A 15,818-nucleotide genomic window follows, 5' to 3' on the forward strand; every position below is an offset into this window, starting at 1 on the left:
TTATGAGAATATCTAGGTATGATCATGTATATAGGCATCACGTCCGAGACAAGTAGACCGACTCCTGCCTGCATCTACTACTATTACTCCACTCATCGACCGCTATCTAGCATGCATCTAGAGTATTAAGTTAATGAAAACAGAGTAATGCCTTAAGAAAGATGACATGATGTAGAGGGATAAACTCATGCAATATGATGAAAACCCCATCTTGTTATCCTCGATGGCAACAATACAATATGTGCCTTGCTGCCCCTACTGTCACTAGGAAAGGACACCGCGAGATTGAACCCAAAGCTAAGCACTTCTCCCATTGCAAGAAAGATCAATCTAGTAGGCCAAACCAAACTAATAATTCGAAGAGACTTGCATAGATAACCAATCACACATAAAAGAATTCATAGAAGATTCAAATATTGTTCTCACACCGTAAAAAACAAGATTACATCGAATATTTCTCCACAAGAGAGGGGGAGAACATTGTATTGAGATCCAAAAAGAGAGAAGAAGCCATCAAGCTAATAACTATGGACCCATATGTCTGAGGTGAACTACTCACACTTCATCGGAGGGGCTATGGCGATGATGTAGAAGCCCTCCGTGATCGATGCCCCCTCCGGTGGAGCTCCGGAACAGGCCCCAAGATGGGATCTCGTGGATACAGAAAGTTGCGGCGGTGGAATTAGGGTTTTGTCTCCGTATCTGATCGTTTGGGGGTACGTACGTATATATAGGAGGAAGGAGTACGTCGATGGAGCAATAGGGGGCCCACGAGGGTAGAGGGAACGCCTGGGGGGGGGGTAGGCGCGCCCCTACCTCGTGGCCTCCTCTCTTGTTTCTTGACGTAGGGTCCAAGTCTCTCGGGTCTTGTTCGTTGAGAAAATCACGTTCCAAAAGGTTTCATTCCGTTTGGACTCCGTTTGATATTCCTTTTCTTTAGTAGGTTAGTCCCAAAAATAATATAAAAGTGGATAATAAAGCCCAATAATGTCCAAAGCAGTAGATAATATAGCATGGAGCAATCAAAAATTATAGATACATTGGAGAGGTATCAGTTTGCTACCTTACGTTCCGCTATATCGGCTAAGGTAGAAAAGGGAGAACTACTGCGAGCGTGCCTTGGTTTATCCAAAGGAGCACCTCAGTAGAGAAAGCCGAAAACTGACTGTCATGATGCGGCGAGAGCCGGTCAGTTGTTCGGAGGTCACAAATCGTTGGAGATTTCGTCCGCATTACGCGAAGGATTGTTACTTCCTGATCAGACGCTTATAGCACTCTAGTTCGGATACTAGGGGATGCACCCATGTTTGGATTGTCGCACTCCTGTGGCTAAGTGAGAGCGTTACAGCCGCATAGTCTAGTTGCCTGGTTCGTTGCACTAAACAACTCCTTCAAGGACCATCTAATTGGATCAAGATTGTTTAGATTCCATCCCGAACACCCCCGTACTACCTACGTGGGGGCAGAAGCCGACGATTGGTTAACCCTCAGATTTCTTACAACATGGCCGCACAGGAAGTAAAAATTAAAAAAAAATAACAAGCATTATATTGCATAAACACTTTGTTTCATCATACAAGGCAGAGGGAGCTCGAATAAATTCATTCAAAGATAGTGTATTTCGCACACTGAGCCACAACAATGCGGGATCCCTCCAGGACACCATCAAAATACAACTGGGGTCGGCGGTGCTCCTTGCCCTCAGGCGGCACCTCGGTGATTAGCTTCTTGGCATCCATCTTCGCCCAGTGTGTTTTGACGCGGGCAAAGGCCATCCGTGCACCTTCGATACAGACCGACCGCTTTATAACCTCAAGCTGGGGGCAGGCATCAACAAGCAACTTCACAAGTCCGAAGTAGCTGCTAGGTATCGGCGCGACAGGCCATAGTCGGACTATGAGCTCCTTCATGGCTAGCTCGGTCGCCTTGTGTAGCTCGACCAGCTGTCTCAGCTGGTTGCTGAAGGACACTGGATGTTCGGGTCCAAGATATTGAGACCAGAACAGCTTCTCTGTAGAACTCCCTTCCTCGGCTCGATACAACTCGTCAGCGTCTAATACGCTCCGCGGCAAATTCGTAAACGCCCCCGGAGAGCTCCAAATTCGGGTAAGTAAAAGGAAGGCTTCCTTCAAAGACTTGCTTTGTGCTACGTCTTGAGCTTGCGTTGGTTTTCCCCGAAGAGGAAGGGATGATGCAGCAGAGTAGCGTAAGTATTTCCCTCAGTTTTTGAGAACCAAGGTATCAATCTAGTAGGAGGCTACGCTCAAGTCCCTCGTACCTGCACAAAGCGATAGCTACTCGCAACCAACGCGGTTAGGGGTTGTCAATCCCTTCACGGTCACTTACGTGAGTGAGATCTGATAGATATAATATTTTTGGTATTTTTGGTATGAAGATGCAAAGCAAAAAGTAAAGGCAAAGTAAAAAAGCAAAGCAAGATTAAAGTGATGGAGATTGATATGATGAGAATAGACCAGGGGGCCATAGGTTTCACTAGTGGCTTCTCTCAAGAGCATAAGTATTCTACGGTGGGTGAACAAATTATTGTTGAGAAATTGACAGATTTGATCATAGTTATGAGAATATCTAGGCATCACGTCCGTGACAAGTAGACCGAAATGATTCTGCATCTACTACTCTTACTCCACTCATCGACCGCTATCCAGCATGCATCTAGAGTATTAAGTTAAAAACAGAGTAACACCTTAAGCAAGATGACATGATGTAGAGAGAAAAATTCATGCAATATGAAATAAACCCCATCTTGTTATCCTCGATGGCAACGATGCAATACGTGCCTTGCTGCCCCTTCTGTCACTGGGAAAGGACACCGCAAGATCGAACCCAAAGCTAAGCACTTCTCCCATGGCAAGAACTACCAATCTAGTGTCACATCCCTAGTTCTGGCCTGACCGATGCTTGCTTCCATGTGTGCATCATGTTTAAATTCAAATGAAATTTGAATTGAGGAATTTTCAAAAGCCTCAGGAAACCTTTAAAAATAACCAACATTTAAATCTTCTCAAATGAGTCCAAGAAAATGTTCCTGTTATTCCATAGAAATATTGGTAAGAGGTAAAATTCAAACCAATATTTTTGGAGTCACAGAGATAATTATTTTGGCCATTTGAATTAATCCAATAACTATTTGCTTTGGATTTATATTTAATATATATTAAATATGACTCCAATAATTCCGGAAGTTTGTGAGTGGCTTTGTATATATTTTAGCAAGCCACATAAAAACCTACAGAATTTATAAAAAAATGATTTAGTGTCTAAAACTAAATCAAAACAAACTGCAGAAATAGAAAAGAGAAAGAAAGAGAGAGCAGAAGGACTACCTGGCGCTCACCTCTCAGCCCACCTGGCCCGGCACTGTGGCTGAGGCCTGGCCCAGCCCACCACCGCCACCTCCCCGTGTCGTCTTCCTCCCTGCCAGGAGGACGGGCACGCGCCCGGCGCGCGCGGCCACGCGCCCCGGCCACCTCCTCCCTGCCTGGCTGCCTCCTCCTCCCCTGGTCGCCTCCCGCGACGCCACGCAGCCCCTGGCTCCCTCTCTCACTCTCCTCGCTCCTTCCCTCCATCCCTATCCCCCTCTGCTCCCTCTCCCTCCCGCGACCGAACGGAGCCCGTCGCCGCCGACCAGCGCTCGCGCGGCCGCAGCCATCCCGAAGCCTCTCCGACACGCCCTCGAGCTCCGCCGGTCCTCCCTCGTCCTCCTTGCCGTCTCACGCGACCAGAAGAGCCCCGGAACGCCGCCCCCGACGTTTTCCCCTCCTCGGCCGCCGGAGATCCGCCTCGCCGTCCCGCTCGCTCCGACTCTTCCCCGGCCCCGTCGTCTGCACCGGCCAACTCCTCGTGAGCTCCTCTTCCTTATCCCCCTTTCCGTTCTCTCGTTTGCACGCCGTAGTTGCTGCCTTGCCAACGACCGAAACCCGCCGCCGCCCGCGCTCGTCGCCGGCGAAGCCTCGGTGACCTTTTGGTCCCGTGCGTGCGCCCGTTGCACTCGCAACGTTCCGTAGAGCAGAACTAGCGTGACAGCCGGCTCGTTTGCAAGCTGCAGCGCCAACCCCGCACCACCCGTAGCTCCGGCCGCTGCCACGAGCTCGACTCCGGCGAGCATGATCCACCCCAGGCCCTCCCATTTGGCTCTCTGGATGCGCAAGAGCGAGGGCTATGCCCTGGTGCCCTCAGCGCGCGAATCCGATGCCCTAGCGCAAGTCCGGCGTGCCCCGCCATGCTCTATGGTCGTCGCCGGCGAAACTCGGGCAGGAGATGACGTGGCTCCGTCATTAGGAACTAACCCAGCTAGTTAATCAACCTACAGCCACTTACAGTGGGCCCCACCCCTGGTCAAACCCCAGTCAGCGCTGGGTTTGACCGGGATTAGTTCCTGTGTCACTGACGTGTGGCCCCCACACGTCAGGTTTGACTCTGGGCGACCCAGTTGACCTGCTGACCTCAGCATTACGTCATGCTAACGCAGTAAGTATTTTCTGGAATTAGGATAAATCAGAAAAGGTTTATAAATTCCAGAAAATGCCCTAAATTTCTAAAAATCATATAAAATCAACCGTAACTCCAAATGAAATAATTTATATATGAAAAATTATCAGAAAAATCCAATCTGTCCATCTGTACCATTTTCATGCATGTTAGAACAACTTATAGCTGCTGTTTAGGACAATTCAATTAAATGGCATTTAAATATTCACATGTGGAGTTTGAATTTGAACCTAGGGTTCAAACCAACTCCATTTACCTTGCTGCTAGTTGCATTAGCTCAAAACACATTCATATTGCCATGTCATAGCATGCATCATATTGTGCATTGCATTGATCATGTTTCTTCTGTGTTTGCCGGTGTTGTTCCCCCTCGATAGACGTTGTACCGACGATGTGATCGTTGACACTGATGAAGACTCAATGCTATCTTCAGAGGTGCCAGGCAAGCAAAACCCCCTTGTTCATTCCGATAAAATCCCACTCTCTCGCTCCTGCTCTCTTTTACTGCATTAGGACAACAACGACATATTTGTTACTTGCTGCGGTAGCTGAACCCCTTTATCCTCTGCATGACCTGTCATTGCCACAGTAAATAGATGAAACCCACTAGCATGAGTAGGAGTTGTTTGAGCCCTGATGTGCCTACTCATTCATGTTTGTTTGTCATGCCTGCTACTGCTTAGAGTTGAGTCAGGTCTGATTCATCGGGGATGAATCAGAGGCGTGTGAACATGTCCTACTGTGTGTGAGCTAAGTGTGTGAACACGATTTGGTAAAGGTAGCAGTGAGAGGCCATGTAGGAGTACATGGTGGGTTGTCTCATTGCAGCCGTCCTCAGGAACTGAGTTCTGTGTTTGTGATCCATGACCAGTTACTACCACACATTGGGATCGCTTAAGTGCCCCTCTCGACTTATTAATCAACATGATCTCTGTCCAGGAGTTGCAACTAGTTTCTGGTGTTTGTAGGTAGTGTTAGTAGTCTTCCAAGTGGCACCCGGTACAGGTGGGCTTGGGACAAACTAGGCACAGTGGCAGGGTGTACCAAGTGGCACCCGGATGGTGGGATTGGGAACCCTGCTCACATCGTTTGGGGCCGTGAGAGACACCCCGGCCGGATCTCCTTGCGGATGGAACCCGAATAGGCGATAAACCTGGACTAGAGACTTGTTCGGTTAGTCAGGTCGTGGCCGACTCCCTCGCCCGGCTTCCGCTTGAAGGTTGCCGAGGTACATGACGTGTACAGGGCGGTAAGTGGCGAGAGCGTGTGTGAAGAAGTACACCCCTGCAGGGTTAACATCATCTATTCGAATAGCCGGATTCCTCAGATATGGAAACTTGGACCCCTTGCATAGTTCATAGACAAGTGAAAGTGGATACTCTAAAATACGCAAGATAAGCGTGAGTGCTATGGATGGCGTTCTCGTAGGGAGACGGGAGCGGATCCATAGTGGTGTATTGATATGGTGAATATGTGGACTCGTGTGCGCCACCTCAAAAGAGTTACTTGCAGTCGTAGTTCAGGATAGCCACCGAGTCAAAGCTGGCTTGCTGCAGTTGAACTCCACCACCCCCTTTGTTGATAATGATGCATATGTAGATAGATCTGATGTAAGTCTTGCTGGGTACATCTGTACTCACGTTTGCCTATTTTATGTTTTTGCAGAGAGACTTCAGTCTCACTAGTAGTTCCGCTTGGACTTCGACGTTTAGCTTGTTACCTCAGCTACGATCTTGTGCCCTCGGCAGGATCTGGTAGATAGTCAGGCTTTCAGCCTTTTTCATTTATAGTTGTCTGTACTCAGACATGTTAAGCTTCCGCATGTGCTTTGACTTGTATGCTCTGATTGTTGGGTCATGAGACCCATGTTTGTAATTTCTCGCTCCTCGGAGCCTATTGAATAAATACTTGAGTCGTAGAGTCATGTTGTGATGCCATGTTGTATTTGCACATATCGAGCATATTGTGTGTATGTTATTGAAATGCTTGGTATGTGTGGGATCTGACAACCTAGTTGTTTATCCTTGGTAGCCTCTCTTACCGGGAAATGTCTCCTAGTGTTTCCACCGAGCCATGGTAGCTTGCTACTGCTCCGGAACACTTAGGCTGGCCGGCATGTGTCCTTCTTCGTTCCTGTGTCTGTCCCTTCGGGGAAATGTCACGCGATGAATACCGGAGTCCTGTTAGCCCGCTACAGCCCGGTTCACCGGAGTCCTGCTAGCCCAGTGCTACAGCCTGGATTCACTCGCTGATGACCGACACGTTCGATGCTGGGTCATGGATGCCTGTCCCTGTAAGTTAGTGCCACTTTGGGTTTACGACTAGCCATGTCAGCCCGGGCTCCTTGTCATATGGATGCTAGCGACACTATCATATACGTGTGCCAAAAGGCGCAAACGGTCCCGGGCCAAGGTAAGGCGGCACCCGTGGGAATACCGTGCGTGAGGCCGCAAAGTGATATGATGTGTTACATGCTAGATCGATGTGACTTGAGTCGGGGTCCTGACAGCGTTGGTATCAGAGCTTGACTGCCTGTAGGATTACCAAGCCAAACTGGTCGAAGTTGAGTCTAGAAATTCTTTAGTTATATAAGGGAATTGATTGTGGGATGGAACGTAAGGCTCTTTTTACTCCTTATACCTCATGCCCTTCTGATCTGAGTCATCTTATCTTTCCTACGGGGATTAAGAACTAGGCTATCTCTTCTTTCTATCAGGATCACGTGTTACTAATCCGTAGACTTATAAGATTATTGGATTTAAGCCTCAGTTCAGCTCCTACTATCTTCTGTATGTTCATAGTTGATCTCGAAACCTTGATATTGTGCTTCTGAGTGGTTATGCCACCATTTTTGTGAATGTCTCAAATCTTTTTGAGCATTTACAGCCGTTATGCTGTCCGAGTCATCCCAGGTCTCCAAAGAGTCTGATGCATTTGCAAAATCCTGTCCCTCTGGTTTCGATGTTCCTTTATGCCAGCTCAATCACACTAATCAGTGAGTTGAGGTACTCTGTTTCCTTGACATATATGTTGGAGATATTATTATGACCCTAGGTGTCTTAGGGGATCATCTAGTAATTTAGCCATGATTTGTGTCCCAGTGTGATGATTCTGGCCATCATTCTTGTAAGCATCCCGTGATGCCACTTAGTTAGTAGGCATTTCACTTCTGGGTTTTGAACCCGAGATTCACTCTACTTACTTCGTGTTGATAGTGTTTGCTAGTTCCTTTAGGATATTAGTAACCTTTGCGATAGTCCTCGAGGTCCGTGGTATTTCGTTCTTCCAAATACCATGAACCATTCTTGGCAGGAGTTCTTTTGAACCTAAAGATCACAACCAGAGTGCTCTTGATGAGTTCTCCATTCTATATTGTGAATCTGCCAGTTCTACCTTCTGCATGGGTTATCCGGAAGAAATGTTGAGCTTTGCTCGACATACTAATCTATGCATCCACGACTCAGAAAATTATATGTTCTTTGAGTTGTCCCTCTTAGTTGTCTTCCGACCCTCGTATATCAATTGATAGTCAAGAGTATGCGTGCATTCGTTTATCGATGCCTATTACTCTTGTGGTCCGTCAAGCCATTCCATTCAGGATGACTAGGAGAAACAAACTCCAGTACCTCATCCATATTCAGGATTGGGTCAAAGCAGTTGTACTCCGCAGATCAAACACTAATCCAGTTTTTGTTCTATTCCACCCTGGAGTGTTACCATCTTTATATTAAGATTATCATGGGAATGGCACACCATCCTATGAATTCTTGATTTAGTGATACTCTCGTCATCATTATTCATTCCTCGGTTCCGTGTTGTCGCAACCGGGTTGCCGACAAGTGAATCGTGATGTGTGAAATCAATACTCCTAGCAACCTTGTTGCTTGGTAGTTAAAGGGCAATAATTTCATTCTTAGCGTGTTGGTTTTTGAATCATCATTCTAAGATAGATTGTGCCACCTAGTCCTTATTCCTGGTGCACTCTTTGATTGATGAGTTAGGATTTTGTCGAGTCCTCGCTCATTTGATCATATCATCTTGCCCTGAAAAGCAAGATTGTTCTCGAGCTCAGTAACATACCGGTGGTTCATGATATTCCGAATTTCTTCTCGGAAGTATCACAAGGTTGTCGCCTGACCGCTATGTTGATCTCGGGATCAAGTTGGTTTATTCCTGTAAACCACTATTTCTCCAAGAACCCGTGTTGGATATCCCTGAGCTAGTTGGTTAAGCTAGACAACAACTTGGAAAGTTGGAAGATGGAAGCTTGTCCGACTTAGTTCATTTTAAGGGATGTCTTGTATGCGTGTTGAAGAAAGATGATATCCTCATCAATTGATCCTCGAGACCAGTTGTTGGAGCTATTGTCTTGCCAAAACTTTGATTTGAGTGTGGGCTATTCTCAAATCAAATCAGAACCAACAATGTTCGTAATGTTGTCTTACTCGTGGTTTTTCCTCGAGCATACACCATTATGTCTTTTGGGTCTGACCAATGCTATCACCTTGTTCACGTAATTGTGGAATTCCACTAATAAGGAAACCCGGATGAATTGTTGTTGAGCCCATTGACAACATCCTTATCTCCTCCATGATTTTGTTGAACATTAAGCTAGTGTTGGAAACTTGTGTAAGCATTTTCTTCATGCCCCGTTTATGAAGTATATGTTTGGATGAAAGAAGTGACTTCCTTTGATTCACGTGCATTTGATGTAAGTTGCCGCCATGAATTCGAGAAGGTCTATTTTTGCTTCCTCTAGAATCATCCCAAGTCAGTCATGCACGTGCGAAGAATTCTGTGGTCTGTTAGACTGATCATCTTCATTCCATATGTATATCCTAGCACACCAAGCCACTTATTGACTTGTTCAAGGAAAAGAAGTCTATGCTTGGGATCTAATCCATGGACTTGCGTAAAGACTTTGATATCCTCGATGATGGTTCCCCACCTGAACTCGGTAGTGTTTAATTATAAGACTACTACGTGGCCATGCTTGTCTGGGACAAACGTGTTCACATGTTTATAGCAGAACCAGCTCATGTTTTGGAGCTTACTATCGTAGTTCATTCCCCGAGAATCTCACAACGTCATCTCGTCGATTTGTGTTGCAAAACTTTCATTTTTCTTCCCAGACTCGATGAGTCTGGAATATCCTGACACCAACCAGATCTGAATCTCAGGCAGATATGATGGTTGGAACATTTCCCCAAGAACTATAATATCGGTCCCTCGGAAAACCGGTAAAGTGGATGTCGTGGCCAGCACCACCCAGCCGAAAGACCTATTATTGTAGTATCTTGATTGAAGAAGTTGGCCACCTCCCCATAAGGATTTCATAGGATTTATTCCCTAGTTGTTCATTATGGATTTTCGTTTATGCTCCCGAAGTCCGATCTTTTACTTGATGTTCTAGATACCAAACCATGTAAATGGGTTACGCTAGCACATCAAGGAGAGCATTAGAAGCGGAGTGCTAAATGTCTCTCGGTCAATCATCCAGATTTTGATCCCTTGGCCTCCCTAAGGTGAAATCTGAGAAAGTGTTATCTCCTTTCGCATCGGCATCCTCCATCACCATCCATCATGGTAGTATGTTGTGTTGCCAGGATCCTTGACACGGATGTTGGTAAAACCTTGATGAATATGGAAATGCTCAAGTTCTTGAGAGCACGCACAAGCGTTAGGTGTTACCATCGGCATTAACTAGGGTTGCTCTCAACTTCCTCGGTTATGCTATAACTTCTCAAACAGTGAATTCACTCTCTATTGTTGGGTTCTTCCCCAGTTACCAGAATCATTCCCAGCATTTGCATTTTGTTCCCAGCTTGCACCGCCAATGTGCCATTCTACCATGGGTCCCTTCCATTTCCGGTGGTAAGCAAATTCATCCATTACGTTGTCTTCAACAAGGTAATCTACATCATCCAAGTTCGAGTATGCCATTCTACCGAACCCCTCCAAACGATCACTCAAGAATTACCTTAGGCTAGTATAAAGAGTTTCAATGATCTCGGAATCAAAAGTAATTCTTTTTGCCACCTAAGGGGATATATCTACGAGTCACCATCCCTAAGGTGTCTCGTTGTGGTATCATGGCAACTTAACTCCTCGCTACGTTGACAACCGTTCACCACCTTCTTAAGTGTGGAATTGTTGTCTACCTAGTGAACCCTCGTCATCTATCTCACTCCATTCCTTCAGATGTATGCTTCATGTCTCAGCTCGAGAGATGTTTCAGTGTCTTATTCCATGAGTTGATACTGAGTTGTTCGACCTTTGAGAAGATCGATCCTTCCAAAATCTTTCTTTCCCTCTCGTTGTCAAGTTAGCTAGAGTTCTCAGAGCAAGACGTCGAGACAAAGATGGTGATCGAATCAACACTCTTATGAAGTGCACCCTGGATCGTGAAGATTATACTAGTTTGCGTTTCCCCTTCATCTTACCCTACGCTTGAATCTCGAGATGAGATTCTTGTTTAGTGGGGGTGAGTTGTCACATCCCTAGTTCTGGCCTGACCTATGCTTGCTTCCATGTGTGCATCATGTTTAAATTCATATGAAATTTGAATTGAGGAATTTTCAAAAGCCTCAGGAAACCTTTAAAAGTAACCAACATTTAAATCTTCTCAAATGAGTCCAAGAAAATGTTCCTGTTATTCCATAGAAATATTGGTAAGAGGTAAAATTCAAACCAATATTTTTGGAGTCACAGAGATAATTATTTTGGCCATTTGAATTAATCCAATAACTATTTGCTTTGGATTTATATTTAATATATATTAAATATGACTCCAATAATTCTGGAAGTTTGTGAGTGGCTTTGTATATTTTAGCAAGCCACATAAAAACCTACAGAATTTATAAAAAAAATGATTTAGTGTCTAAAACTAAATCAAAACAAACTGCAGGAAATAGAAAAGAGAAAGAAAGAGAGAGCAGAAGGACTACCTGGCGCTCACCTCTCAGCCCACCTGGCCCGGCACTGTGGCTGAGGCCTGGCCCAGCCCACCACCGCCACCTCCCCGTGTCGTCTTCCTCCCTGCCAGGAGGACGGGCACGCGCCCGGCGCGCGCGGCCACGCGCCCCGGCCACCTCCTCCCTGCCTGGCTGCCTCCTCCTCCCCTGGTCGCCTCCCACGACGCCACGCAGCCCCTGGCTCCCTCTCTCACTCTCCTCGCTCCTTCCCTCCGTCCCTATCCCCCTCTGCTCCCTCTCCCTCCCGCGACCGAACGGAGCCCGTCGCCGCCGACCAGCGCTCGCGCGGCCGCAGCCATCCCGAAGCCTCTCCGACACGCCCTCGAGCTCCGCCGGTCTTCCCTCGTCCTCCTCACCGTCTCACGCGACCAGAAGAGCCCCGGAACGCCGCCCCCGATGTTTTCCCCCTCCTCAGCCGCCGGAGATCCGCCTCGCCGTCCCGCTCGCTCCGACTCTTCCCCGGCCCCGTCGTCTGCACCGGCCAACTCCCCGTGAGCTCCTCTTCCTTCTCCCCCTTTCCGTTCTCTCGTTTGCACGCCGTAGTTGCCGCCTTGCCAACGACCGAAACCCGCCGCCGCCCGCGCTCGTCGCCGGCGAAGCCTCGGTGACCTTTTGGTCCCGTGCGTGCGCCCGTTGCGCTCGCAACGTTCCGTAGAGCAGAACTAGCGTGACAGCCGGCTCGTTTGCAAGCCGCAGCGCCAACCCCGCACCACCCGTAGCTCCAGCCGCTGCCACGAGCTCGACTCCGGCGAGCATGATCCACCCCAGCCCCTCCCATTTGGCTCTCTGGATGCGCAAGAGCGAGGGCTATGCCCTGGTGCCCTCAGCTCGCGAATCCGATGCCCTAGCGCAAGTCCGGCGTGCCTCGCCGTGCTCTGTGGTCGTCGCCGGCGAAACTCCGGCGGGAGCTGACGTGGCTCCGTCATTAGGAGCTAACCCAGCTAGTTAATCAACCTACAGCCACTGACAGTGGGCCCCACCCCTGGTCAAACCCCAGTCAGCGCTGGGTTTGACCGGGATTAGTTCCTGTCACTGACGTGTGGCCCCCACACGTTAGGTTTGACTCTGGGCGACCCAGTTGACCTGCTGACCTCAGCATTACGTCATGCTGACGCAGTAAGTATTTTCTGGAATTAGGATAAATCAGAAAAGGTTTATAAATTCCAGAAAATGCCCTAAATTTCTAAAAATCATATAAAATCAACCGTAACTCCAAATGAAATAATTTATATATGAAAAATTATCAGAAAAATCCAATCTGTCCATCTGTACCATTTTCATGCATGTTAGAACAACTTATAGCTGCTGTTTAGGACAATTCAATTAAATGGCATTTAAATATTCACATGTGGAGTTTGAATTTGAACCTAGGGTTCAAACCAACTCCATTTACCTTGCTGCTAGTTGCATTAGCTCAAAACACATTCATATTGCCATGTCATAGCATGCATCATATTGTGCATTGCATTGATCATGTTTCTTCTGTGTTTGCCGGTGTTGTTCCCCCTCGATAGACGTTGTACCGACGATGTGATCATTGACACTGATGAAGACTCAATGCTATCTTCAGAGGTGCCAGGCAAGCAAAACCCCCTTGTTCATTCCGATAAAATCCCACTCTCTCGCTCCTGCTCTCTTTTACTGCATTAGGACAACAACGACATATTTGTTACTTGCTGCGGTAGCTGAACCTTTTATCCTCTGCATGACCTGTCATTGCCACAGTAAATAGATGAAACCCACTAGCATGAGTAGGAGTTGTTTGAGCCCTGATGTGCCTACTCATTCATGTTTGTTTGTCATGCCTGCTATTGCTTAGAGTTGAGTCAGGTCTGATTCATCGGGGATGAATCAGAGGCGTGTGAACATGTCCTACTGTGTGTGAGCTAAGTGTGTGAACACGATTTGGTAAAGGTAGCAGTGAGAGGCCATGTAGGAGTACATGGTGGGTTGTCTCATTGCAGCCGTCCTCAGGAACTGAGTTCTGTGTTTGTGATCCATGACCAGCTACTACCACACATTGGAATGCTTAAGTGCCCCTCTCGACTTATTAATCAACTTGATCTCTGTCCAGGAGTTGCAACTAGTTTCTGGTGTTTGTAGGTAGTGTTAGTAGTCTACCAAGTGGCACCCGGTACAGGTGGGCTTGGGACAGACTAGGCACAGTGGCACGGTGTACCAAGTGGCACCCGGATGGTGGGCTTGGGAACCCTGCTCACATCGTTTGGGGCCGTGAGCGACACCCCGGCCGGATCTCCTTGCGGATGGAACCCGAATAGGCGATAAACCTGGACTAGAGACTTGTTCGGTTAGTCAGGTCGTGGCCGACTCCCTCGCCCGGCTTCCGCTTGAAGGTTGCCGAGGTACATGACGTGTACAGGGCGGTAAGTGGCGAGAGCGTGTGTGAAGAAGTACACCCCTGCAGGGTTAACATCATCTATTCGAATAGCCGGATTCCTCGGATATGGAAACTTGGACCCCTTGCATAGTTCATAGACAAGTGAAAGTGGATACTCTAAAATACGCAAGATAAGCGTGAGTGCTATGGATGGCGTTCTCGTAGGGAGACGGGAGCTGATCCATAGTGGTGTATTGATATGGTGAATATGTGGACTCGTGTGCGCCACCTCAAAAGAGTTGCTTGCCGTCGTAGTTCAGGATACACCGAGTCAAAGCTGGCTTGCTGTAGTTAAACTCCACCACCCCCTTTGTTGATAATGATGCATATGTAGATAGATCTGATGTAAGTCTTGCTGGGTACATTTGTACTCACGTTTGCCTATTTTATGTTTTTGCAGAGAGACTTCAGTCTCACTAGTAGTTCCGCTTGGACTTCGACGTTTAGCTTGTTACCTCAGCTACGATCTTGTGCCCTCGGCAGGATCTGGTAGATAGTCAGGCTTTTCAGCCTTTTTCATTTATAGTTGTCTGTACTCAGACATGTTAAGCTTCCGCATGTGCTTTGACTTGTATGCTCTGATTGTTGGGTCATGAGACCCATGTTTGTAATTTCTCGCTCCTCGGAGCCTATTGAATAAACTACTTGAGTCGTAGAGTCATTTTGTGATGCCATGTTGTATTTGCACATATCGAGCATATTGTGTGTATGTTATTGAAATGCTTGGTATGTGTGGGATCTGACAACCTAGTTGTTTATCCTTGGTAGCCTCTCTTACCGGGAAATGTCTCCTAGTGTTTCCACCGAGCCATGGTAGCTTGCTACTGCTCCGGAACACTTAGGCTGGCCGGCATGTGTCCTTCTTCGTTCCTGTGTCTGTCCCTTCGGGGAAATGTCATGCGATGAATATCGGAGTCCTGTTAGCCCGCTACAGCCCGGTTCACCGGAGTCCTGCTAGCCCAGTGCTACAGCCTGGATTCACTCACTGATGACTGACACGTTCGATGCTGGGTCATGGATGCCTGTCCCTGTAAGTTAGTGCCACTTTGGGTTCACGACTAGCCATGTCAGCCCGGGTTCTTTGTCATATGGATGCTAGCGACACTACCATATACGTGAGCCAAAAGGCGCAAACGGTCCCGGGCCAGGTAAGGTGGCACCCGTGGGAATACCGTGCGTGAGGCCGCAAAGTGATATGATGTGTTACATGCTAGATCAGTGTGACTTAGGATCGGGGTCCTGACATCTAGTTGGCCAAACCAAACGGATAATTCGAAGAGACTTGAAAGGATAACCAATCATACATAAAAGAATTAAGAGAAGATTCAAATATTATTCATAGATAGACTTGATCATAAACCCACAATTCATCGGTTCAACAAGACTTTCCCCAAGTCTTCCCAACGGTTCTAGTTGGCACAAACACTAATTAAACACAAAAAAACACAACCAAAATAGAGGCTAATTAATTTATTTATTACTAAGCAGGAGCAAAAAGCAAGGAATAAAAATAAAATTGGGTTGCCTCCCAACAAGCGCTATCGTTTAACGCCCCTAGCTAGGCATAAAAGCGAGGTTAGATCTAGGTATTGCCATCTTTGGTAGGCAATTCTTTGATGAGGCATCTATTTCCCTTAGGAATTTATTTCTTTCTTGTGATTATCAAACTTTTAGGCACAAGATCGAAAAATTCATTTGTAGCAATTGGTTCCTTAATGATAGCAAAAAGATTGGGATGAATACTTATAGATTTAAGATCCGCAGTTTCCTTACTAGATGATTCACCCTTATTTTTAGGAACATACATAAGCTTGGCAATTTTAGTTGGAGGACTTGGAGTATTCTTTACAGAAGAAAAAGCAGGTCCCAAATTTGTAATGATACCCTCAAGTTTATCAATTCTAGTAGAATCTAAGTTTATCTTCTCATTAACTATG

The sequence above is a fragment of the Triticum aestivum genome, chromosome 5A (genome assembly GCF_018294505.1).
Source record: "Triticum aestivum cultivar Chinese Spring chromosome 5A, IWGSC CS RefSeq v2.1, whole genome shotgun sequence".
In the NCBI taxonomy this organism is placed as follows: domain Eukaryota; kingdom Viridiplantae; phylum Streptophyta; class Magnoliopsida; order Poales; family Poaceae; genus Triticum; species Triticum aestivum.